Source organism: Gymnoscopelus microlampas, assembly GCF_963454915.1.
Source record: "Gymnoscopelus microlampas genome assembly, chromosome: 13".
In the NCBI taxonomy this organism is placed as follows: Eukaryota; Metazoa; Chordata; class Actinopteri; order Myctophiformes; family Myctophidae; genus Gymnoscopelus; species Gymnoscopelus microlampas.
Genome location: NC_139950.1, coordinates 4380209 through 4406233, shown reverse-complemented (window position 1 = coordinate 4406233; position 26025 = coordinate 4380209).

Here is a 26025-nt window from a genome sequence, read left to right as displayed (position 1 = left end):
ACTACAGTACAGAATAGCCTTCCCTTGAACTTAAGGGTTCAAGTTCATGTGCTTTTGGGGTGTAGGTGGATCGCAGAGAGGAGAGAGATAGTCTAACAGAAGAGAACAGCCCAAAGCGTGCTCATCTCGAATGACAAAAAAGTTGCAAAGGCTACATCACAACAAAGTATAATAATCAATCAAAGCCAAGATAAGAAATAAGTATGAGGGTCTGACTACATACACAGGCCATCTGTGTTAATCTTGTGCATGTGTACTGCAGGTTAAGACTTGAATGTCAACGAAAGTTGTGTTATATGCACTATATTTCTATAGCAGCTGAGTGCAGACATCAGTGGCCAAATTTGGTGTGAATGAAGATAAATTTAAGTGTCTGTCTGTTTATTGTTAAGTAATGTAAATTACAGTACATTCTGTTAAAAAGACTTGCTTGCATGTCATTTTGTGGTAGTTAATAGTAAATAATAGGCTATTAATTGTAGTTCTTGTAGGTGGCAGTCTGCCTTTACTACAAGAGTTGTATCTTACCTTCCTAAATCTGAAATAATTACAGGGATAGTATATTGCTATTTTAGATTTGTATCTTATTTTACGAGATGGGAAATGAGATTCAAATTATATTTTCCAAGCAATAATCAGCCAAGAATGTGCTGTGGCAATCACATAAACCTACAGAGTAGTTGGGTTTGCTAACTGTCCAATATCTAAAAGTTGGCTCCTCCACCTCGGATCAAACTTTTTTTTAGTATTTATTATTCCAACTAGAAAACCTTCACAGAAAGTGTTAATTGATATTGTATACCTGCCATGGCTGCATTGTCTGCACACTGGCACAGCTGTGCCCAATGAAAGGCCCTCTTCCTGGCTCACACTGCAGCATGTCATGGAGGGCATGGGCCAGAGCATACACAGACTTGTACACATTAGTCTCTGCCCCCAGGTCAGACAGATCCAAAAAGTATGTTTTTTCTAGGTCTTCTTGTCCAGTACACTGGACCAGCACTACATCAACATCCAACCACCATGGCGGAAAACCATGTTGTGAAAATGTGCACCCAAATGACATCTCCCAAAACTCCCTCACCTGAAAGACACCATGAAACCATGTGAATTACTTTAAAGAAGACATCAGTTTAAAATTGCAGCTTAGAGGTAGGGTAAGTGATCTATATTGTGATAATAATCATTGCTATAGAGTATTTGTTCAGTAACGGTGTTAAATAGCTCTATATTGTGATAGTAATCATTGCTATAGTGTTTGTTCTGTAACAGTGTCAAATAGATCTATATTGTGATAGTAATCATTGCTATAGAGCATTTGTTCAGTAACAGTGTGAAATAGCTCTATATTGTGATAGTAATCATTGCTACAGTGGGTTTGTTCAGTAACAGTGTTAAATAGCTCTATATTGTGATAGTAATCATTGCTACGTGTTTGTTCAGTAACAGTGTTAAATAGCTCTATATTGTGATTGTAATCATTGCTATAGAGTGTTTGTTAAGTAACAGAGGTCTCCCTGTCTCTCCAGCTCTTTAATTAACAGAAAATACATTTTCAGGTAGGTGACAAAAAATCAGCCAATCAGGAGAGAGCACCCATTCATCAGCTTCAATGTTTATAGTGTTCCAATTTAAAAAAAAAATCTGCTCATGTATTTGTGTCATCACTTCCAATTCCACTTGTTTATTCTGTATCCTTTCTGAGTTCTCTATCCTGATTGGATGAAATTGGCATCCCGACCTGAAAATGCATTTTCTGTTTATTAAAGAGCAGGAGAGACATGGAAACCCCTGTTACTGAACAAACACTCTACAGAAATGCGTACCATCACAATATAGAGCTATTCAACACTTATTTTAACCAAAGAAAATCACTTCAACTACCTTTAACTACTGAATGAAACAAAATACTCACTACAGTGTTGTCAGGGTCATTTTCAGGATGTATTTTCATCAGGAAGTCCCTCAGACCTGGCATGTCTCCATGATGGATGGCGGGGCCCAGGTGTCCTGTCATGTAGGGCATGTAGGAAGGATTCTGGAGTCCAGCGTATGTTATATCACCGGTCAGCCACTGCAGACCTGTCACATTCTGCTTTATCACCTAATGGGTTGAACAGAATCGTTGGTGATGCGAACACTGACTTTGAAGTCGGACCGTTCTCGAGGTATGTCAACTACCAGCGGACGTACAGACACACAGACAGACATAGATTTTGCACATTCCTTTGTAAGATGCTTACAATAAATGTTCCAAAATAAAGAACAATAAATAAGCTTGCCTTGAATACTGTATATCCCAATTCCACCCCTTCTCTCCCAACAACGGAATTAAACAATATCAACTCAAACACCAATACATGAAATCTTGCCTTGAATACAGTATTATCAAATTCAGATCCCTTATAATTATGAATCCTAAAATGAACATGTATCATAAACCACAATTAACCTCCTCCATGACAGTAGGCAGAAAGTATGCTGTATAAATGACCACACGAGCTGTGGATTCCTTCATCACAGTGACGGTCCTCTGCAGGCCGGCCAGGTCCTTGGTCAGAACCTCCACGTACGCCAGACATCCCAGACCAGTACGGTCCAGCTCTGACCGGACGTGCCTGGCGATACTGTGGCCGCCAACGTCATCATCGATCACCAGTCCTACCCAGGTCCACCCAAATCGCCTAATCATCTGGAGCATAGCTCGCCACTGATTGGAGGGATATTTAATTAGTATAGATCAGGGTTATTATAGTTAACTAAAACTAATGAAAAAAACTAGAATGAAAAAAGTATAATAATTTAAAAAAAATGCATTATTGGTAACTGAAATTAGTATTAAAAACTAGGCCTTTACAACAATGATAACGAAGTGAAACTGTGTTGTGTGTAATTACAAAACTTTCTAAAACGACTGTTTGCTTGTTAAATCTTGCCTCTGACTAGCCCACATTACCACAAAAAAAACACATCTATAGTCTGTAGACGTTCACCATGAAGGTTCCAGTTGTCAATGTAGTAAAGAAGGAGGGGAACTTGTGACGGTCACCCAGACTGGACATGTAACTGATCTGTAAAAAGACAGAAACATTCGGAATATGCTTTTTTTATTCCCCAAACGTCCCCTGCAAGCAGAGAATGAGAGCATTATGAATGAGAATATAAAAATAAATCCAGTGGGATAATCACCCCCTCAGCCTCTCCCTCTCCCAAAAGCATTTGAAAGGACTAACAGAAAAAGGCAAAAGCAGCAGAAAGCATGAGCACTTCCATTTCAAAGTGTCACCTTCAATTGACTGATTGAACAAAAGCATCAAAGGTAGCAGCTCTATAAGTTCGAAGCGTGTTGTGAAACGACACGTTTCGAGCTTGTAGATCTGCTACTTTTGATACTTTTGAATTTGAATCCTGAACGTAACGGTTTTGGACATTTGAGGTTTCCACCCGACAGAGACGATATATTATTTCCACTGGAATTATTTTCCTTGTTAGTCTGCGGTCTGCTGTTGATGAGGAATTAAACAGTCAGACTTTACAGACAGTAAAGCAGAAAATGTTTAGGAATGACCGCTACGGGATCTTACAAGACGTGCGTTGTGCACATATGTTGCATTTTGTAACCATTGATACATAGGGTTTAAGGTAGGGGTGTTCAACGAGGGGTCCGGGACCTCTAGGGGGTCCTCAGAGTTACTACAAGTAATGCCAAATGTTTGAATGATAGGAACTATTTTTTTAAATAACCATTTGAACCCCTAGCATCCTTATTCTGGGGGCAACATTGAAGACCCCTGGTATAAGGTTACAAAACATGGGGACTCATAGGATATACTATTTTTAGGTCCGGTCAGAGAATCCAACCTCTTCAGGTCCATTGCGCTCTGACCCTCTGAAAACCAAAATGAGCTCCACTCACATGTCCTGTCTGCAAATAAAATGTTGTCGCTGTCGGCAGAAAAACATAGAAATTATTTTTCAATAAATGGAAGAAGAAAAAACTCTGCTCCAATGGATCTACTGTAGTCATTATTTAGTCAAAAGCTAATCATTTTCATTGGTGAAATGTTTATGAAAACCCACACAGACTTTAACACTTTAACTTAAAAAAAAAAAAAACACATAGCTGATCTACAACGTGTCACATCATGGTACGTTGTGAGCTTGTAGATCGGATATTTTTGGTACATTTGTGTAACGAAGCATTTACGAGAGAGAGAGAGAGAGAGAGAGAGGAAAAAAAAAGAAAACATTCAAAGTTGAAATATGGAGATAAATGGTTTCTGCCTGTAACAAATATCAAGTATTTCAAGCTGTAAAAAAGACAACATACAATGTTCGTCACATTTGTAAATAAATAACCAAAATTTAGCATATACCAAATAAAAAACGGCTTTACCAAACGTACCATGGGCACTCTGTACAAACCTACCACACTAGAGATGAAGTAGTAAACTTACCATGGGCACTCTATACAAACCCAACACACTAGAGACGAGGATAGAGAGTGTTGGGGCACCGGGGCCCACAATCCCCAGCACCGGAGGGGACCCGACACAGCTCTCGTCCAAATCAAACCGCTCCTCTCTCCCGGTGACCAATGACATCGCTGCATGGAGAGCACCTCTCAGCATGAAACAGGTGTCATAGATCTCATAGCCCAGAGTCACATTGGGCAGCAGGCTGGGGTTTCTGTTGATCTCTGTGATGGCAAACGCCATTGTCTGGACAGCCCTGAACGCGTTAAAGTAAAGACTAACACAAAACATTCCAGTTATATTTGTAGAAATAAACAACATACTATCAAAACTGTCCAAAAAAGTTGCCCTGTTCTCTTGCGTTATTTAAATGTTTATTTGACAGAGACAATACAAAAAATAATGTATCAAGTTATGCAAACATGAATTGTATGTGGGGTTTCTAGCCGAGGCTAATTTGCGACCCCTGTCCCTGGTTAGGCCTTTCTATATCTACCTACTTGCTATTTGCATGTGTGATACTCACTCTTTGCAATTGTGGTCCAGTTGCCTGGAAGTGAAGTCCACCTCAGGAAAGATGACTCTTTTGTGCATCGGAAACAAACCACCCAGAACAAAGTCTCCAGCCTGGTAAAATCTGCTGAGATTAAACGGTGCCTGTGACTCACAAGAAGAGGGAGATGAGGAAGACAAAGCAGAGAATGAAGAGAACAATATCAAGGTCAAGTTCAAGTATGAAAGCAGGTGTGTGTCTTGAGAAGCCCTCATGACTCGCCTCCTCTGTCTGACCCACACCTTTCTAAATACATTGTCCAGTTGTTACGTTTTATACACGGTGCTGTGCCATCCCCTGTGCCAACGTATGCCACTACGTAATTTTTTCACAACACCCATCAGTGCTGTGCCATCCCCTGTGCCAGCTTATGCCCCTACGTAATCTTTCACAACACCCATGTGGGCAGAGGCAGATGTAGGGGCATGACTTAAAGGGGTACACCATGAATTTTTACTTTTTCTTCTTTTTTGTGTGTTTTTGGTCTCCCCTACCTCTCTTCTATCCTCAAAAATACCCCAGTTTGAACACTCAGGCTTTCACAGCAAATCTGGGGTTTTCTGTAAATTGGTCTAAAAACAGACCAAACTGAATTGTACGGGCTAGTGATGTCACTAGCCCGAACAATTCCTCCCGTTTTTCAGTTCCAACCAAAACAAAAAAAATATTTTTCTTATTTATTTTTTTTACTTTTTCCACACATAACCAGGAGATAACATACAATGCATACAAACTGGCTCAATAGCGCCCCGTGCCAAACAGGACAATGTGGTATTGCAGGTGAAAGTGCTTTATAAGCCAGAGAGAAGTTAGTTGGAATGAGTATATCTGAGGCTCAAACCTTTTGAAAAACGTTTGAGGGACATAAACAATATGATATTAAATATTATTATTATTTTTTAAATTCATGGTGTAACCCCTTTAACATTAGAGTTTTCAACGGGCCTGAAAATTAAGGCCCGGCCCTAACTGGGCCGGCCCGAGGCTCGGTCCTGCCCCGAAAAATGACCACACTTTTAGGCCCGAAAACCAGAGAAACCCGAAAAAGTGTCATAGATTGCTTTATGTCCTCAAAGTCACGCATCTAACACGCTTTGAACTGAGCAGATTGGACCTTCCGTTCTTGAGATAATGGCCAAAACATCTTGAAAACTGCCTCTTTTGCCGATTATCGATCGCCGATTTTGATTGAGTTTTGGCCATTGTCGCCGTTTTTTGTTTAATAACACAGGCTAGGAAGGTCGGACGGCGACAAACTAGATACATGAGTAAAGTTCACTTTGAGTTGCATCCAACACATCCACTGCTATTATCGTCGGCCTTACCGTTAAGCCGCTAGGTGCAGTTGAAATAAATTTTTAGGGGTAATAGATTTTTTCCCCTTTTTTTTTCTTCTTCATGAAACCCGAGGCTCGGTCCGGCCCGACTAATTAGAATAGATTTTGAGAAAATATCGGGTAGGGTCGGGTTCGGGCAGAATTTGAGAAGTCTACTTAACATTCACTAGCAAATGCTTTCACATCAAAATAATGTTTGTGTTCTGTAATGTGTCAACAACATCGACCACATAGTCACCCACTGTAGTGATCAGACTCATGTATACGACGGTGTCCCGTGCGGAAAATAGCTGATCTAAAGCTCACACGGCATCACTTTGTGAGCTTGTAGATTTGATATTTTCGACACAGGGACAAGGTTGCAAAAAACATGTAATGGATATTATGCTGTCTGGAGTCTTCAGTGCAGTTAACAAAAATGTTGAAAAGTGCTAGATAAAATAATAAAATTAACCTATAATTACTCGCAATGCATATTTAACCCAAAGATCAATAGTTGATTATTTAAAAAAACAAACAATTTAAGAGATTTAATTGTCATGCTCATACAAGTTATATTATGAGCATGACAACATGCTCATACAAGTATGTTGTCAACACTTGTGATGCTGTATTTTCCTTAAATCTTGATTTTATGATATTACTCACGGGTCTAGTAAGTTTTTAAGGTCATACTAACAAGGTTGCTTACCATTGTATATGCTTGTACTTTGTCCACCACTGATCTGATGACATTTGTATCTGATCTGTGGGGTTGACATTTCATCCTCCTGGAACTCTGTTATTTAGTTTTCACAACATTCATTGTCAGACTCCCTTTGCCTTCCGAGGCAACCGGACACTGGCCATGTTCTTTTTTCATTACATTACTTTCCTTAATTGTGGGATCGCTTTAGCGATCACACTAATATTATCGTCACTATTTATTGTCTCCGCCAGGAGACATTGTTTTCACTTTCCGTCTAACAAGCTAACATTGGTCAAGCCTCACGTGACACGTGACAATACGGTGAAATAGTGTGATCTGATTGGCTAGTGACGTATAGCGGCCTATAAATACATGTGTCACTTTGAAAGAGTCTTAGCCTCTTTCAAAGTGAGGTAAGACAGGAATAATCACGAAATGGCTGAGAAATGGCGGATACTGTAACAATTGGATAGGACACTTACACAGACAGGACAGATAGGACACTTACACAGACAGGACGGATAGGACACTTACACAGACAGGACGGATAGGACACTTACATAGACAGGACGGATAGGACACTTATACAGACAGGACGGATAGGACACTTATACAGACAGGACGGATAGGACACTTATACAGACAGGACGGATAGTACAGTTATACAGACGGATAGGACACTTGTGTCATGTTACTATGACACAGTAACATGTTCTATTTTTTGTAAGAATTAGAACATAAGAATTAGAACATTCCCAACATTCCCAACACAAGTCTGCTGGCGGAGACTTGTGCTCCGAGGAGCACTTTTTCTAGTTACTCTCCGCCAGGAGAGTATTGTTATCACTGCGTTTTCACTTTCTAAACATGACACACCGATTGGTCAAGCCTCACGTGACACGTGAAATACTGTGATCTGATTGGCTAGTGACGCCACCGGGCCTATATATACATGGCATCACTCTGACAGTGTCTCCGCCACTGTCAGAGTGAGGTAAGACGGGAACCATGAAATGGCTGCATGGCTGATACATAATTGGCAGATAGGACAGATAGGACATTTATATAGACAGGAGGGATATGACATAGGACACTTATACAGACAGGAGGGATAGGACACTCACACAGACAGAACGGAAGAGGACACTTACCCAGACAGGTTGGATAGGACACTTACATATACAAGAGGGATAGCGACCTATAAATACATGTGTCACTGTGATAAGCCAGATTCCAATACCGAAAATCCGGCCACTAGCTCACTCCCAGACCTTCGAACCGGAAGTAGTCAAGTAGTCGCGGTCCAATTGTTCCTATCTGTCTTATTGGACAGATAGGACAGATAGGACACTTATATAGACAGGAGGGATATGACACTTACATAGACAGGACGGATAGGACAGGAGGGATAGGACACTTACACAGAATGAACGGAAGAGGACACTTACCCAGACAGGATGGATAGGACACTTACATATACAAGAGGGATAGCGACCTTCGCGACCTTCGAACCAACACAAGTCTTCTGGCGGAGAGTTGTGCTCCGAGGAGCACTTTTTCTAGTTATTATTATTATTATTATTATTATTCCACCCGTTTGGGTCATTTCAATGGAGAAATGCCATTTAGTGACGTCATAATGCATAATGCCATTCTAGTGAATGGTAATGCCATTCTAGTGACGTCATAATACTGATGTCATTGTATTATGACCCCACTACTAACACTATCAATACTCAATACCAGCAACATTCTTAGCGATCCCTCACTGTTTCTTCAGGAACAGTATTTTATTTTTTTCATATCATGTATTGATTACATTATTGCCATCTGTTGTATCAAATACATCTACTAAAATACTTTTATTGTAGTTGCACATCCCTTCATTCTCTCACGAGGAAAACATTTAATTTATATTATACTGATTGGAGAGAATCACCACTAGTGTCATTGTGTCATGATGGACTCTATGCTGAATGGAAACTCCTTGAATACGGTTCAACTTTTAAACTAGATGTTGCAAATCGTCTCTGTCGGTTGGAAATCTCAAATGTCCAAAACTGTTACTTTGCAGGATTCAAATGAAAAAATATCAAAAGTAGCAGATCTACAAGCTCAAAACAGTCGCTTCACGCCATGTTTAGAGCTTGCAGATTTACAGAGAAAAAAAGAGGTTTCTGCCCAACAACAGCGAAATGTGAAATATTAATCAATATTGAACAACTGTATGTTTATTTTTGTGTACAGTGTTTGTGTTGGGTTTTACAGGTGGAAACACCAGAGGTCCAAATGGACCCTTACAGGCCTGTGTGGGTAAACGGAACCAAATGGACCTGTGGGTCCATCTGGTTCCATTGCACACTCTCAAAGTGAAATTAGCACTGAGGATTTTACGGTGTAGATTGGGCACCCAGTATAGAAAAATGTTGAACCATGTCAAAATATCTGAACTATTAATGTCTCAAGTGGCCCATGATGATGCAACAGACCTGAAAGACAGGTTCCAGGGGTAAGAGAGATCAGGGATGTTTTGTGTGAGGGGAAAAACAGAGAGAAGCCTGAGGCATCTTCAACTCACCAGTCGTGTCCCAAATGACCCTCAGCAGAGTGATGTCATCCACACACACACACACACACACACACACACACACACACACACACACACACACACACACACAGTGGTGTTTTTAATTAATCCAGACCTTAGAGGATAAAACTTTACAATAACACTAATTAAATCTCACATGGGTCAATGCCTTGCTAAATCTGCCGCTCTAATTAAATGTGTTTATTTGATGAGATTGTCCAAAGTATAAGTTTAATAACTTTATATAGATTTATAATTCCCTTACAATGTTGTAGAGTATAATAATGTAACTTTATATCAAAATGTGCCAAAATCATGTATTGTTAATTCAGAGTGAGCGTGTTAAAGTAAACACACGCACACACAGTACTATAGTGTCTCATAGTGGCCCTCACATTGAAGTCTGAAAATTATTGGTCTACAAACGCTATGTTTAATTTCAATTAAACATGATCAGGCATAATTAATATCAATAGAAATGGCAAGTGGATGAACACATGACATTCTGCCCAAACCCGACCCGACGTTTTCGGACCGGGCCCAAAATCCTTGCTAATTAGTCGGGCCAGGCCGAGCCTCGGGTTCCGTGAAGAAGCAAAAAATCTGCTTAGTTAGAAGCTTTTTGGATGTGTCACTTTGAGGACATTAAGCATTCAATGACACTTTTTGGGGGTTTTCTGGCCTAAAAGTGGTAATTCAGGCCGGGCCAGTAGGGCCCAGTTAGGCCGGGCCTTAATTTTCAGGCCCGTTGAGAACTCTAATGTTACGTAGTGGCATAAGCTGGCACAGGGGATGGCACAGCACTGATGGGTGTTGTGAAAAAATTACGTAGTGGCATACGTTGGCACAGGGGATGGCACAGCACCGTGTATAAAACGTAACAACTGGACAATGGATTTAGAAAGGTGGGAGTCAGACAGACGAGGAGAGTCATGAGGGCTTCTCAAGACACACACCTGCTTTCATACCTGAACATGACCTTGATATTGTTCTCTTCATTCTCTGCTTTGTCTTCCTCATCTCCCTCTTCTTGCGATTCACAGGCACCGTTTAATCTCAGCAGATTTTACCAGGCTGGAGACTTTGTTCTGGGTGGTTTGTTTCCGATGCACAAAAGAGTCATCTTTCCTGAGGTGGACTTCACCTCCAGGCAACTGGACCACAATTGCAAAAGGTGAGTATCACACATACAAATAGCAAGTACTGTAGGTAGATATAGAAAGGCCTAACCAGGGACAGGGGTCGCAAATTAGCCTCGGCTAGAAACCCCACATACAATTCATGTTTGTATAACTTGATACATTGTTTTTAGTATTGTCTCTGTCAAATAAACATATATATAAAGCAAGAGAACAGGGCAACTTGTTTGGACAGTTTTGATAGTATGTTGTTTATTTCTACAAATATAATGTTTTGTGTTAGTTTTTACGTTCAGATGTTCAGGGCTGCCCTGACCATGGCGTTTGCCATCACAGAGATCAACAGAAACCCCAGCCTGCTGCCCAATGTGACTCTGGGCTATGGGATCTATGACGACTGTTTCATGCTGAGAGGTGCTCTCCTTGCAGCGATGTCATTAGTCACCGGGAGAGAGGAGCAGTTTGAATTGGACAAGAGCTGTGTCGGGTCCCCTCCGGTGCTGGGGATTGTGGGCCCCGCTTCCACAACACTCTCTATTGCCGTCTCTAGTGTGTTGGGTCTGTACAGAGTGCCCATGGTAAGTTTACTACTTCATCTCTAGTGTGGTAGGTTTGTACAGAGTGCCCATTGTAAGTTTACTACTTCATCTCTAGTGTGGTAGGTATGTACAGAGTGCCCATGGTAAATGTATTACTTCATCTCTAGTGTGGTAGGTTTGTACAGAGTGCCCATTGTAAAGTTTACTACTTCATCTCTAGTGTGGTAGGTTTGTACAGAGTGCCCATTGTAAGTTTACTACTTCATCTCTAGTGTTGTCTGTACAGAGTGCCCATGGTAAGTTTGGTAAAGCCTTTTGCCAGCTCCAATTTGATACATGCTCAAATTTGGTTATTTATTTACAAATGTGATGAACACAATGATGTGATGAACACAAGCGGAGCTAATACCATTAGACGGCCCAATCTAGTGGTATCGGCCCAAGGAACCATCACGCCAGAAGGAAATGTTTGGATCGGGGCGGTGCATCTGATCTGGCGCAGCGCTCAGGTCCTGGACCTGGTGAGACGAAGGAGGAGCCCGGCCAGGAGACAACCCACAGTGCCTAGTCCCTCCACGTGCCAGAGCCTCCCCGAGTCCCGGCAGAGTACTTCCGGAGAAGCGGACTGAGTGGCCCTGTCTTTCCCTATAGGACTGACCGTGGGTGCTACTGGGACGTAAGTCGGGGCTTGATCAACCCTGGCTGGGTCACCTGGGCGAGGGTGTATGTTGTATGTTGCGAGACCCGAAACACCCTATGACCCCAGGCTACAACACTGATGATGCGTCCCAGTTGCATCCATGTGATGTATTTCTTTATTAGTTATTCTATTTATAGTGGCTCATAGGAATTTATAGACTACGTGACAACCAGGAATAGTTTGGTGACCACAGGAGAGACTGTTGACAGCCGGAATGTAGACGGCATCCCGGGAGCAGTATGGGTTAGCGCCCCATGCTGTGTCTTCTGTGAGGAAGAAGCCCAAAAAACCCGCAGTGAGGCCTTTAGGAGGGCCATTCCATTCCAGCGTACCGCAAGCGGAGCTAATACCATTAGACGGCCCAATCTAGTGGTATCGGCCCAAGGAACCATCACGCCAGAAGGAAATGTTTGGATCGGGGCGGTGCATCTGATCTGGCGCAGCGCTCAGGTCCTGGACCTGGTGAGACGAAGGAGGAGCCCGGCCAGGAGACAACCCACAGTGCCTAGTCCCTCCACGTGCCAGAGCCTCCCCGAGTCCCGGCAGAGTACTTCCGGAGAAGCGGACTGAGTGGCCCTGTCTTTCCCTATAGGACTGACCGTGGGTGCTACTGGGACGTAAGTCGGGGCTTGATCAACCCTGGCTGGGTCACCTGGGCGAGGGTGTATGTTGTATGTTGCGAGACCCGAAACACCCTATGACCCCAGGCTACAACACTGATGATGCGTCCCAGTTGCATCCATGTGATGTATTTCTTTATTAGTTATTCTATTTATAGTGGCTCATAGGAATTTATAGACTACGTGACAACCAGGAATAGTTTGGTGACCACAGGAGAGACTGTTGACAGCCGGAATGTAGACGGCATCCCGGGAGCAGTATGGGTTAGCGCCCCATGCTGTGTCTTCCGTGAGGAAGAAGCCCAAAAAACCCGCGGTGAGGCCTTTAGGAGGGCCATTCCATTCCAGCGTACCGCAAGCGGAGCTAATACCATTAGACGGCCCAATCTAGTGGTATCGGCCCAAGGAACCATCACGCCAGAAGGAAATGTTTGGATCGGGGCGGTGCATCTGATCTGGCGCAGCGCTCAGGTCCTGGACCTGGTGAGACGAAGGAGGAGCCCGGCCAGGAGACAACCCACAGTGCCTAGTCCCTCCACGTGCCAGAGCCTCCCCGAGTCCCGGCAGAGTACTTCCGGAGAAGCGGACTGAGTGGCCCTGTCTTTCCCTATAGGACTGACCGTGGGTGCTACTGGGACGTAAGTCGGGGCTTGATCAACCCTGGCTGGGTCACCTGGGCGAGGGTGTATGTTGTATGTTGCGAGACCCGAAACACCCTATGACCCCAGGCTACAACACTGATGATGCGTCCCAGTTGCATCCATGTGATGTATTTCTTTATTATTATATTGTCTTTTTTACAGCTTGAAATACTTCATATTTGTTACAGGCAGAAACCCTTTATTTCCATAATTCAACTTTGAATGTTTTATTTTTTCCCTCTCTCTCTCTCTCGTAAATTAATGCCCTACTTCGTTACACAAATGTACAAAAGAAATCTGAAAAAATCCAAGCTCACAACGTGCCATGATGTGACATGTTGTAGATCAGCTATTTCTGTGTTTTTTTAGGTTTAAGTTTTTAAGTCTGTGTGGGTTTTCATAAACATTTCACCAATACAAATTATTAGCTTTTGACTAAATAATAACTACATTATTTACATGAGTTTTTTATTTTCTTATTGCATTTATTGAAAAATAACATAGACAGAACATGTGAGTGGAACACATTTTGGTTTTCAGAGGGTCAGAGCAATGGAACTGAAGAGGTTTGATTCTCTGCCCGGACCTAAAAGTAGGATAATATCCTATATGTGTCCCCATGTTTTGTAACCTTATACCAGGGTTCTTCAATGTTGCCCCCAGAATAAGGATGCTAGGGTTTAAGTGGTTAATTAAAAAAACAGTTCCCATCATTCAAACATTTGGCATTACTTGTAGTAACTCTGAGGACCACCTAGAGGTCCCGGACCCCCTTTTGAACACCCCTACCTTAAACCCTATGTATCAATCACTTTGGTCAACGCATAAAAAGGTTGCAAAATGCAACATGTGTGCACAACGCACGTCCCTGGTAACGTAAGATCCCGTAGGTCATTCCTAAACATTTTCTGCTTTGCTGTCTGTAAAGTCTGACTGTTTAATTCCTCAACAGCAGACCTCAGACTAACAAGGAAAATAAATCCAAGGCACTCCGTCTTCCAGTGGAAATAATATATCGTCTCTGTCGGGTGGAAACCTCATGTCCAAAACCGTTACTTTTCAGGATTCAAATTCAAAAGTATCAAAAGTCGCAGATCTAGAAGCTCGAAACGTGGTGCTTCACGCCACGTTTCGAGCTTGTAGATCTGATACCTTTGATGCTTTTGTGTGATGCTGTAGTATGATTAAATAGGGCGTTTTTATACGAAAAAAAACACAAATAGTAAAAATATGGAGATAACAGGTTTTCTGCCCGACAACAACAATATGACCTACACGTGTCGAACCTTTCAGGTCTTCATTGTGGTCTGAAGTGCCCTGGATGTGTTTCTACCTCCCTGTTCCACCAAAGAGCACCTGTCCAGTGAGACGCTTCCTTCTCTCGTTTTAAATGGTTAATTCCAACGTCAGTCATGTTTTTTTGTATCAGTCAATTGAAGGTGACAATTTGAAATGGAAGTGTTCTGCTTTCTGCTGCTTTTACCCCTTTTACTGAGTCCTCTCAAATGCTTTCGGGAGAGGGAGAGGGGGTGATTATCCCACTGGACTTATTTTTATATTCTCCTGTGCTCATAATGCTCATATTCTCCGCTTGCAGAAGACGTTTGGGGAATGAAAAAAAGCATATTCCAGATGTTTCTGTCTTTTTACAGATCAGTTACCTTGCCGACTGCTCCTGTCTGAGTGACCGTCACCAGTTCCCCTCCTTCTTTAGAACAATCCCAAGTGGAGCCTTCACGGTGAACGATAGATGTGTTTGTTTTGGTAATGTGGGGTAGTCAAGGGCAAGATTCAACAAGGTCAGAAAAATACCAAAAATAGTAGACTAAGGACATTCCCTCTATGATTTTAGTTTGTCTTATAGTTAGTAATTACACACAACACAATTTCACTTGGTTATCATTGTTGTAAAGGCCTTGTTTTTATTCTTATTTCAGTTTCCTAAAATGTATTTTTAGCGGCGCGGTCCTGCTCTATACCTGGCTTTTCCGTCAACGTTCTGATTGGTCAGGCCTGTCAAGGTTCTGATTGGTCAGGCAAGGGGACTATTCATGACATCACTATTATGTCATGAATACAAAATTAGATGGCTATAAATCCTGTCCGTGTCTTTGTCCAGGTGTGTGTCCATCCGTATGTCCGTCCTCTGTATTCTTATTAACTGGGCTATAAACTAATATTGATGACAACACAAACTCCGCATGAATGCGTATGTTGAGTACGGGATAAAGTGATTGGTCAAGCTTCACGTGACACATGGCTATAAACACATTATAAACACATATCGATGACAAAATGTATCTAAGGCGCCGCTACCTTCACACAGGTGTGATTTTTTAATATATCATTGTCTCCGCCAGGAGACTATGTTTTCGTTCTCGTCCTTCCGTGTGTCCACCAAGCTAACATTGGTCAAGCTTCACGTGACACGTGACAATATGTTGAAAGGGTGTGCTTTGATTGGCTAGCGAGACGCATGATGAAATAGAGACCTATAAATAGGTGTGTCACTTCGAAAGACTATTTATGTCTTTCGAAGTGAGGTAAGACAGGATTAATCCGGAACCGGAGGAGTGTCAGACACGTGTCAGACGAGGCTCCCAGAAGAAACACATCTCCCCCGTTCAGGCTCTCAGCGAGTTCAAGGCCATGGACTCCTTCTAAAAAGAGCATCACGAAAACGCAAGCAAAACAAAACACGATGATGATGATGATGATGATGACAACAAAAATTAAAAGAAGTTTGAAAAACTCCCTTTTTACTTTGTGTTAACCCGCCTCCATTTGCCCTGTGTGGGCTTGGTGACACCTCAGGAGGACTTGAGTACCTGCTAACTGCCACACTACGGCTCCCATGAACTCTCTAGACCTGATGGTCAATGGGCAGGCCAGCACATGCCCAACACTATTGTTTTACTTTCCCTTTTTACTACTGGCGGAGACCTGTGCTCCGCCAGCACATTTTCTAGTTATTATTCCATTACTTTTAGTTATCTATAATAACCCTGATCTAGACTAATTAAATATCCCTCCAATCAGGTGCGAGCTATCCTCCAGATGATTAAGCGGTTTGGGTGGACCTGGGTAGGACTGGTGATCGATGATGACGATGACGGCCACAGTACTGCCAGGAGCCTCCGGTCAGAGCTGGACCGCTCTGGTCTGGGATGTCTGGCGTACGTGGAGGTTATGGCCCCGTACATGGCCGTCGTGCAGAGGATCGTCACTGTGATGAAGGAATCCACGGCTTGTGTGGTCATTTATTATGCACAACATCTGTTCAATGTCATGCAGGAGGTTGGGCTTTATGATATATACCTATGATTGTAGGATTCATGATTACAAGGGATCTGAATTTAGAATATTCAAGGCAAGATTTCATATATTGGTGTTTGAGTTGATATTGTTTAATTCCGTTGTTGGGAAAGTGGGGGTGGAATTTGGATATGCAGTATTCAAGGCAAGCTTATTTATTGTTCTTTTTTGGCACATTTATTGTAAGCATCTTACAAATAAATGTGCAAAATTTATGTCTGTCTGTGTGTCTGTACGTCGGTAGTTCACATACCTCGAGAACAGTCCGACCGTCCGACTTCAAAGTCAGTGTGTGCGTCACCAACGATTCTATTCAACCCTAAGGTGATAATCCAGAATGTGACAGGTCTGCAGTGGCTGACCAGGCCTGGCTATACGACATGGACTGGACTCCAGAATCCTTCCTACCTGCCCTACATGACAGGACACCTGGGCCCCGCCGTCCATCATGGAGACATACCAGGTCTGAGGGACTTCCTGATGAAAATACATCCTGACAATGACCCTGACAACACAGTAGTGAGTCTTTGGTTTCATTCAGTAGTTAAAGGTAGTTTAAGTGATTTTCTTTGGTTAAAATAAGTGTTGAATAGCTCTATATTGTGATAGTACTCATTTCTGTAGAGTGTTTGTTCAGTAACAGGGATCTTTAAAAAGAAAATGCATTTCCAGGTCGGGATGCCAATTTTATCCAATCAGGACAGAGAACTCAGACAGGATACAGATTGAACAAGTGGAATTGGAAGTGACAAATAAATGAACAGAAAAATGTTTGAAGCTGATGAATGGGTACTCTCTCCTGATTGGCAGAATTTTTGTCACCTACCTGAAAATGTATTTTCTGTTTATTAAAGAGCTGGAGATACAGGGAGACCCCTGTTACTGAATATAGCAATGATTACAATCACAATATAGAGCTATTTAACACTGTTACTGAACAAACACTCTGTAGCAATGATTACTATCACAATATAGAGCTATTTAACACTGTTACTGAACAACCACTCTATAGCAATGATTATTATCACAATATAGATCACTTACCCTACCTTGAAGCTGCCATTTTAAACTGATGTCTGCTAATGTAATTGTAAATGTCTGCTACTAATTCACATGGTTTCATGGTGTGTCTTCAGGTGAGGGAATTTTGGGAGTTGACATTTGGGTGTAAATTTTCACTCCATGATATTCCACCATGGTGGTTGGATGTTGATGAAGATATAGTGCTGGTCCAGTGTACTGGACAAGAGGACCTAGAAAAAACATTCTTGTTGGATCTGTCTTTCCTGGGGGCAGAGACTAATGTGTACAAGTCTGTGTATGCTCTGGCCCATGCCCTCCATGACATGCTGCAGTGTGAGCCAGGAAGAGGGCCTTTCATTGGGCACAGCTGTGGCAGTGTGCAGACAATACAGCCATGGCAGGTATACAATATCAATTCACACTATCTGTTAAGGTTTTCTATTTGGACTATGTAGTTTTATGTGATTGCCACAGCACATTCTTGGCTAATTATTGCTTGGAAAATATAATTTGTATCTCATTTTCCATCTCGTAAAATAAGATACAAATCTAAAATCGCAATATACTATCCCTGTAATTATTTCAGATTTAGGAAGGTAAGATACAACTCTTGTAGTAAAGGCAGACTGCCACCATATATTAACTACAATTAATAGCCTATTATTTGATTTTAGCAACCACAAAATGACATGTCATGTGATCATATGTGTAACCAAGTCCTTTTTAACAGAATGTACTGTAATTTACATCACTTAACAATAAACAGACAGCCAACTAAAGTCTGCCCTCAGCTGCTATAGAAATATAGTGAATAGAACACACCTTTCATTGACTGTCATCATGCAAGTCTAACCTGCAGTGCACATGCACAACATTCAGATAGATGGCCTGTGTATGTTAGCCTGGGATCCAGCCTGCTTCGCTACGTTCGGCGGACTTTTTTTTCTCTCTTCGCTTCTCAGTCTGGAATGCACCCCATTGACTCGTTTTGCAGAACTACACTGGAACTACATATCTCTGCTGTCCAGCCAGAAACTGCTAACTCCAAAACGCTCATTGTTCAGGAAACGAAAAAACAAAATATACGTTTTTCAGGAAATGAAGAAAACCTTATATTTTTTAAAACAAAGCAATACTGCCTCATCAAAGTTGGTATAGTGACTTTATATATTGTCAGATACTTGCATGTGTCATTATATTATCAACACTTTAACCAAATCGCGGGTAAATCAACACTTTACCCAGCGCAAGTGGAGTTAGTAGTTTCAGACGAGCAGAAATCAAGCTGAAGTGGAGTTAGGTGTCCAAACAACAATAGCTCCACTCGCTGCTGAGGGTTTCAAAAGGGTACCAATTCTCAAAAGCTAACAATGGATCTCCAAGCTCACAATGCATCACAACAACGTGTGAATTAATGCCCTGATGCTTCATGCCACTTATTATATAGGCCTACAATAATAAACAGGACTTTAACTTCTGCAAAGAGGTAGTAGAACTAGCGCGACAGAAATGCGATGAACGCCTTTCTTCTTGTCACATTGCTCTCCTCATTAAACACTTCATAGATTTTAGAAATATAATTACTTGTTTTCATAACATTAGCGTCAGTGCTAAGTTTGATAAACAGGTACACTGCATAGTTTTAACAGACTATGGGGAGCTTGTTTACGTGTTCCTCCTCCTCGTTCACTGCGCACCGCGCTCTACTCATGCTGTTAAAAAGCAGCGCTGTGGAGGAGAGGGGGGAGTTGTTTGTTTTTGACGGACAGTTTTAGGATCCAATGGAGTTGGGAGTTTTCGTCGGATGCGCTTTTTAATACTTTTCATTGGTTCAAATGTTCTGATTTTTTACACAGACCTAAAGGGTGTTCAATAGCATTGATCTATGAAAAAAAAAAAGATGAAAATGGAGTTAGCTGGTTCGTCCTGGACACGTTACGTATATGTTACGTTAGGCAACGTCGTTGCTGATTGGATGTTGTTCAAACGAATGACGAATCACAACGATCACACTGTTTTTTTTTGTCCCGCCCCGCACCACAGACCAATCAGAAGCCACGGCACGATTCGAAACGTTTGGCATGTCCCGCCTCCCTTGGAGATAGGAGGCATTCCAGACTGAGAAGCGAAGAGAGAAAAAAAAGTCCGCCGAACGTAGCGAAGCAGGCTGGATCCCAGGCTATGTGTATGTAGTCAGACCCTCATACTTATTTATTATCCAGGCTTTGATTGATCATTATACTTTGTTGTGATGTAGCCTTCACAACGTGTTGTTTGTCATTCTAGATGAGCAGGCTTGGAGCTGTTCTCTTTTGTTAGACTATCTCTCTCCTCTCTGCGATCCACCTACACCTCAAAAGCACATGAACGTAAACCCTTAAGGTCAAGTGAAGGCTAATCTGTACTGTAGTTGTTCTGCTCATCTAGCCTGGGACCAGACGAATCTGACAGTGCAAAATAAAATTGCCCTCTGCGATTTGGGTCTGGCACCGCTCCGTTGTGAATCCATTTCCTGCTCCCGAAGTCTGGGGTGACCAATCAGGGCCCAGTATTCAAATATGTGAGATTGGTAGTTGGTTGTAGGTCTAACCAATTGCGTCGAGAGCCATTGTTTTGATCCCGCCCCCTTGGAAAAAAAACGTCCTCATAGAGGTACCAGACTCATATCCACGCAGTGATATAGTCTGGCTATGCGAGGCTACTACTCATCCATATTAGTGCCGTTTAGCAGAGACATCGCTTGCTAAATAGTTTCACAAACATGGCGAAGTGCAGTGTGTGAGTTGATATTTTTAAATTCCCTTGTCGTACACACACTTTCTAGCTTTTGTATTACCTGGAAAAAGTCAACTTCACCACATCATCTGGGGACGATGTATCTTTTGATGAGAATGGAGATGCTTTACCCATCTTGGATATCTTGAACTGGGTGTGGCACCCTGATGGAAGTTTAAATGTTCAAAATGTAGGTGTGTTCAAGACGTCAGCCTCTGGAGATGAAGAACTCATCCTTGATGAAGACAGAATCTTCTGGAGCTTTGAATCCACAAAGGTCACTTCAGCTTTCTAAAATAACCAATGCTGATCTCATGATGTGAATGTCATTTAGTTTAGTCTGAGATTAATCATAGATAATATCCTCTGTAGCCTCCTCGGTCAGTGTGCAGTGAGAGCTGTTCTCCTGGAACCCGTGTGGCCAGAAGGAAAGGAGAACCTGTCTGCTGCTTTGACTGCATTGCATGTTCTGAGGGAGAGATCAGCAACAAGACAGGTTAGTTTACATTACTAGTCCATACCCAGGGATTCTCACACCCAACTATGTCCGTACTTGAGACTAGGGATTACAACTGCTACTACAGATCCATAGTCTGTGGCAAAGAAATGCCAAGAAAAGATAAGTGCCCATGTGCAAGTTCCGATCAATTGGTCAACTCACTAAGGAGATACATGGTTACAGACAGACAGACAGACAGACAGACAGACAGACAGGATAGGATGCAACAATGTAGGATACCATTAGGAAAATACTTTACGTGTGTGACCCTTTATCCTTGCTGTCTTTGTTAGACTCTACAGAATGCACCAGTTGTCCAGCAGACTTCTGGTCCAGTCCCCAGCGTGACCACTGTGTCCCTAAGGTCATGGAGTTCCTCTCCTACCATGAGGGCCTGGGTATCTCCTTGACAACCATCTCATTGTCAGGCACACTTATCTGTGCCATTGTCCTGGGAATTTTCGTCAATTATCGAGACACGCCCATGGTGCGCGCAAACAACTCAGAACTCAGCTTCCAACTTTTGCTCAAACTATGTTTCTTGTGCTCTCTTCTTTTCATTGGCCGTCCCAAACTCTTGACCTGTCAACTAAGGCATGCAGTATTTGGAATCAGCTTTGTGCTGTGTGTCTCGTGTATCCTGGTAAAGACTATGGTGGTGTTGGCTGTGTTCAAGGCCTCCAAGCCTGGGGGTGCAGACATTATGAAGTTGTTCGGTGCTATGCAGCAGAGAGGAATAGTTCTGGCTCTTACTTCCATTCAGGCAATAATCTGCACAGCCTGGCTTGTGTCTGCCTCACCAACTCCTCATAAAAACACACAATACCACAGTGATAAGATAGTTTTTGAGTGTGAAGTGGGATCAACAGTTGGTTTTGCAGTGTTACTAGGTTATATTGGTTTACTGGCACTCCTCAGCTTCGTCCTAGCGTTCATGGCAAGGAATCTCCCAGACAACTTCAATGAAGCCAAGTTAATCACGTTCAGCATGTTAATCTTCTGTGCCGTGTGGATAGCCTTCATCCCAGCATATATCAGCTCTCCAGGCAAATATGCAGATGTAGTGGAGGTATTTGCTATTTTAGCATCTAGTTTTGGCCTTTTGTTGGCATTGTTTGGACCAAAGTGTTATATAATGATTTTGAAACCTGAGAGAAACACTAAGAAAGCTATCATGGGTCGTGGAACATAGAAGCAGAAATGCAAAGATAATACATTGTCTGTGTATTTTGTAACAATAGGTGTGTATGCAGTCTGGTCAGAGATGCAAACATCTATTATCTATGATAAATAAAAGTGAATGAAAAGTTGAATACCCTCCTTTGTGTGATATGTTCATGGTCAAAGGAGAGAAAACAGCAGCCGCAAACTGAAACACTGTGCAGGTACCTAAGAGTTTAGGTTAAGAGTTTAGGTTAAGAGGTTAAGTGTTAAGCTGAGAGGGCTTTTGTAGGACCATTTACAAATTGCAGACAGGTGCTCTTTTATGGCGGCCTTGAAGGAGGGTACGTGGTCACACTTTTTGATGTTTTTTTTGGAAGGGCATTCCACATTTTGGTGGCATAGCAGTAGAACAGATTTGACCCCATTTTTGTGCCGAATCTGGGTTGAGTGAGATCAGTGGAGCTCCCTCTGGTGTTGTGCCTGTGTGTGTCTTTCACATTATTGAAGTATTTTGACAGGTACATGGGCGTCCCCAAAGACCAGGGGCCAGTTGCACCACCTCATACTAAGTTCAAACTTAGCCTAGTTATAGCTTAAATGGCTTTTAAGTCAAGACATTACTAAAATGTAAGCTGTTATACCACACAAATTAGTTATAACGTATCTCTAAGTATTAATTCAATATTTACACCACCTTTTGGCAGCACTAAGTCCTAGGAGTAACTATCAACATGGCAGACCGTATTGATTTTATCGACAAATTAATTGAATACAACGAACAACCCCATCCTCGCCAACGCATTTTGCGAGACAGATTACATCCCCTGGACCTTTTTGATGATGTTGACATCTATGCCAGACTCCGTTTTAAGAGAGATGGCATTATGAAAATAACAGACATGCTAGCGGCAGACCTACAGCACAACAGCGACTTGAACGGTGCGGCGCTTTCCCCGAGTCTCCAAGTATGCGTTGCCCTGCGTTACTTTGCAACGGGGGCCATGCAAAATTGAGTTGGTGATTCCTTTCGAATACACAAGTCTACCGTATGCAGGAAAGTGCGCAGGGTTGCGCTGGCCCTGTGCACACGCATCAATGATTTTGTGTACATGTCAGTGGACAACAAAAAAAACAAAATGACACCAGACAGAAGTTCCATGCTATGGCAAGCTTTCCAGACGTGCTTGGATGCATAGATGGGACCCACATCAATATAACACCTCCAACAGTGGATGAGAACGGATATGTGAACCGAAAAGGTTTCCATTCAATCAATGCACAAGTGGTTTGTGACACTGATCTCATGTTCACAAACTGTGTGTTGAAATGGCCCGGGTCAAAGCACGACAGCTTTATCCAAAAAACGGTCCAGCATATGGGAAGAATAGGCTCTATGCACAGCAGCCATATTGGGAATGAATTGGGCCCCTTCCTTACTTCCTTCACAGGTGTTACCAATAATACTAATTAAGGCTCTGTTCCATTTAGTATGGCATAGTGGTTGTCTAATTTTCAAGGACCCCATAACTCTGAGAGTGTACAAATGGAACCAAATGGACCCTTACGGGTCCATTTGGTTCCATTTGTACACTCTCAGAGTTACACACCCACCATAAGGGGCCATTTGGGAACCAAAATGGAGTGTTTCTAGTGAGCCAACATGCACGATATCAGCACCCTGACCAGAATGGAACAGAGCCTTCATTAGTATCATTGGTAACACCTTTGAAGGAAGTAAGAAGAGGCCCAATTTATTTCCAATATGGCTGCTGTGCATAGAGCCTATTTGAGGCTGGACAGTTTTCAGGAATGCTACTGGGGGACTCCGGCTACCCGCTGAGAAAGTGGCTCATGACACCTTACTTGAACCCATCCAACAAGGCAGAGGAGAAATACAACTATGCCCTCTGCAGCACTAGGTCTGCAGTTAAGAGGAGTATAGGAGTATTGAAGAAGAGATGGTCGTGCTTGCACAAGGGTAGGCATCTTTTATCATTTAGCCTATATAGCAAATCAAGTCATAGTCTATATATTTGTCCACAAAATGAATAATTCTGACCAATATGGTATGTTATCAGTTATAGAGCAAATCAATTCATAAAGTATATATTTGTCCACACAATTATTAATTCAGACCAATATGAAATTATTTTAGTCTGCAGTAGCAAAATAGGCTCTACTATTCTCTAGACTAACCCTTAGCTATTTTACCAGTGGTGGAAAAAGTACTCAAATGTTTCACTTAAGTAAAAGTATTAATACTGCAATATAGAATATATTTAAGTAAAAGTTCGGGATTCAAAATACTTCAATAAAACATACATTAACCACTTCAGCCCTATTTAAACTTTGGCTATTTGAAAATTAGCGGATCTACAAGCTCACAATGCGTTAAGAGGCAACGTGTTGTGAGCTTGTAGATCTGCTATTTCCTATTTTCAAAACATTTAGACATGATAACTTGTGAACGGGACATTCTGCATAATGAGTACTTTCTACTTTTGGTAGTTTAAGTATGCCAATACTTAAATAGGGCTGAAGTGGTTAATGTATGTTTTTTAATAATAATCAATATCTACAAAGTAACTAAAGCTCTCAAATAATTGTAGTGGAGTAAAAGTGCAATGTTTGTCTCTGAGATGTAGTGGAGTAGAAGTATAAAGTATTGGACATACTTTAGTAAAGTAAAAGTACCAACAAAATTAATTGTAAATGTACTTAGTTACTTTCCACCACTGTATTTTACCATAGGGATTGCAATGGATCCTGACAGAGCAGCAGTTGTGCCTGCTGCATGCATTGTACTGCACAAGTCCCACAAGATGGACCTGACTTTGATGCTCGCATGCAAGAGGGTGCTATAGTTAGGCAATATATTACCCAGAATAATTTCATGTAAACGCATCTATAACTCCAACCCCCATCAGTATATCGCTGGATAGACAAAATGTATGTCACCTTTCCTGAGGCATGGCAAACAATTGACTTTTCTTTCTTAGTGCGAGCCTCCTTGTTTTGGGTTATTGGACAATGCACCAGAGTGGTGTAGAGACATTTTTCATGTCTCCTGTGTGATGTATCCCTTATATTTACAACTCTGTTTAAAATTAAGTTTCAAATGATTTAAGACTGAATTTAAAAGAAAAAACATCTAATGTTACATTACAAATACTTAATCCCAAACATTTAATTAAGGATAAACTACAAACCTGCGAAAATGAAGTGCAGCATGTGTGGGGTGACTTTGAAAGATCAGTGGAGAGTACTGCCAATAGGGAAGAGAGCCTGAGAGGGTACATAGATCGCAAAATGTTGGAGATGGAGACTCTCATCCGAAACTCAGTTGAACAATTCCAGCAAGAAGTGGTTAAATGTTTTATGAGGAGAGATGAGAAATGGAACAGTGAGGTGGCAAAGATGAAAAAAGTCAGTACATCGCACCTTAGGTCCCATACTCCACCTTGGCCAGACATTGGTTTCTGTGGAACCCATAATGTACTTATCAGGGCAGTCCGACCACTACTATTATTGTAGCCATGTTCATATATTCTGCCTCACTCAACCTATAGGTATTTCATTTTATTCATGATTGTAATACCTTTCTACTGACTTATTTATTTGTGTCTTTGTAGCTATATTGTATTCTCATGTTCTGTAAGAATATTAATTTTACTGTGGAAAAGTACCACCTTCACTCACCTATACGGGGCCGCCTCCTGCACCATGGCAACGGATTGGCGTGTGGCTTTGATTGGCCCTTGCCTTTCTGAGAGATGTCATTTATACTGGCTGTGTGCCAGCTGCTTCTTTATGCCTGATGAAGGTCCAAGCGACCGAAACATTGCATCTTAACTAAATAAACTCCTATATAAGTGAAGACAGTGTGCGGGACTCCCTCCCCCTTCTCTCTTTTTCTTCCGTATGAAGGACCCCCAAATGAATATGTATTTTGGCCGCGGAATATATTTTG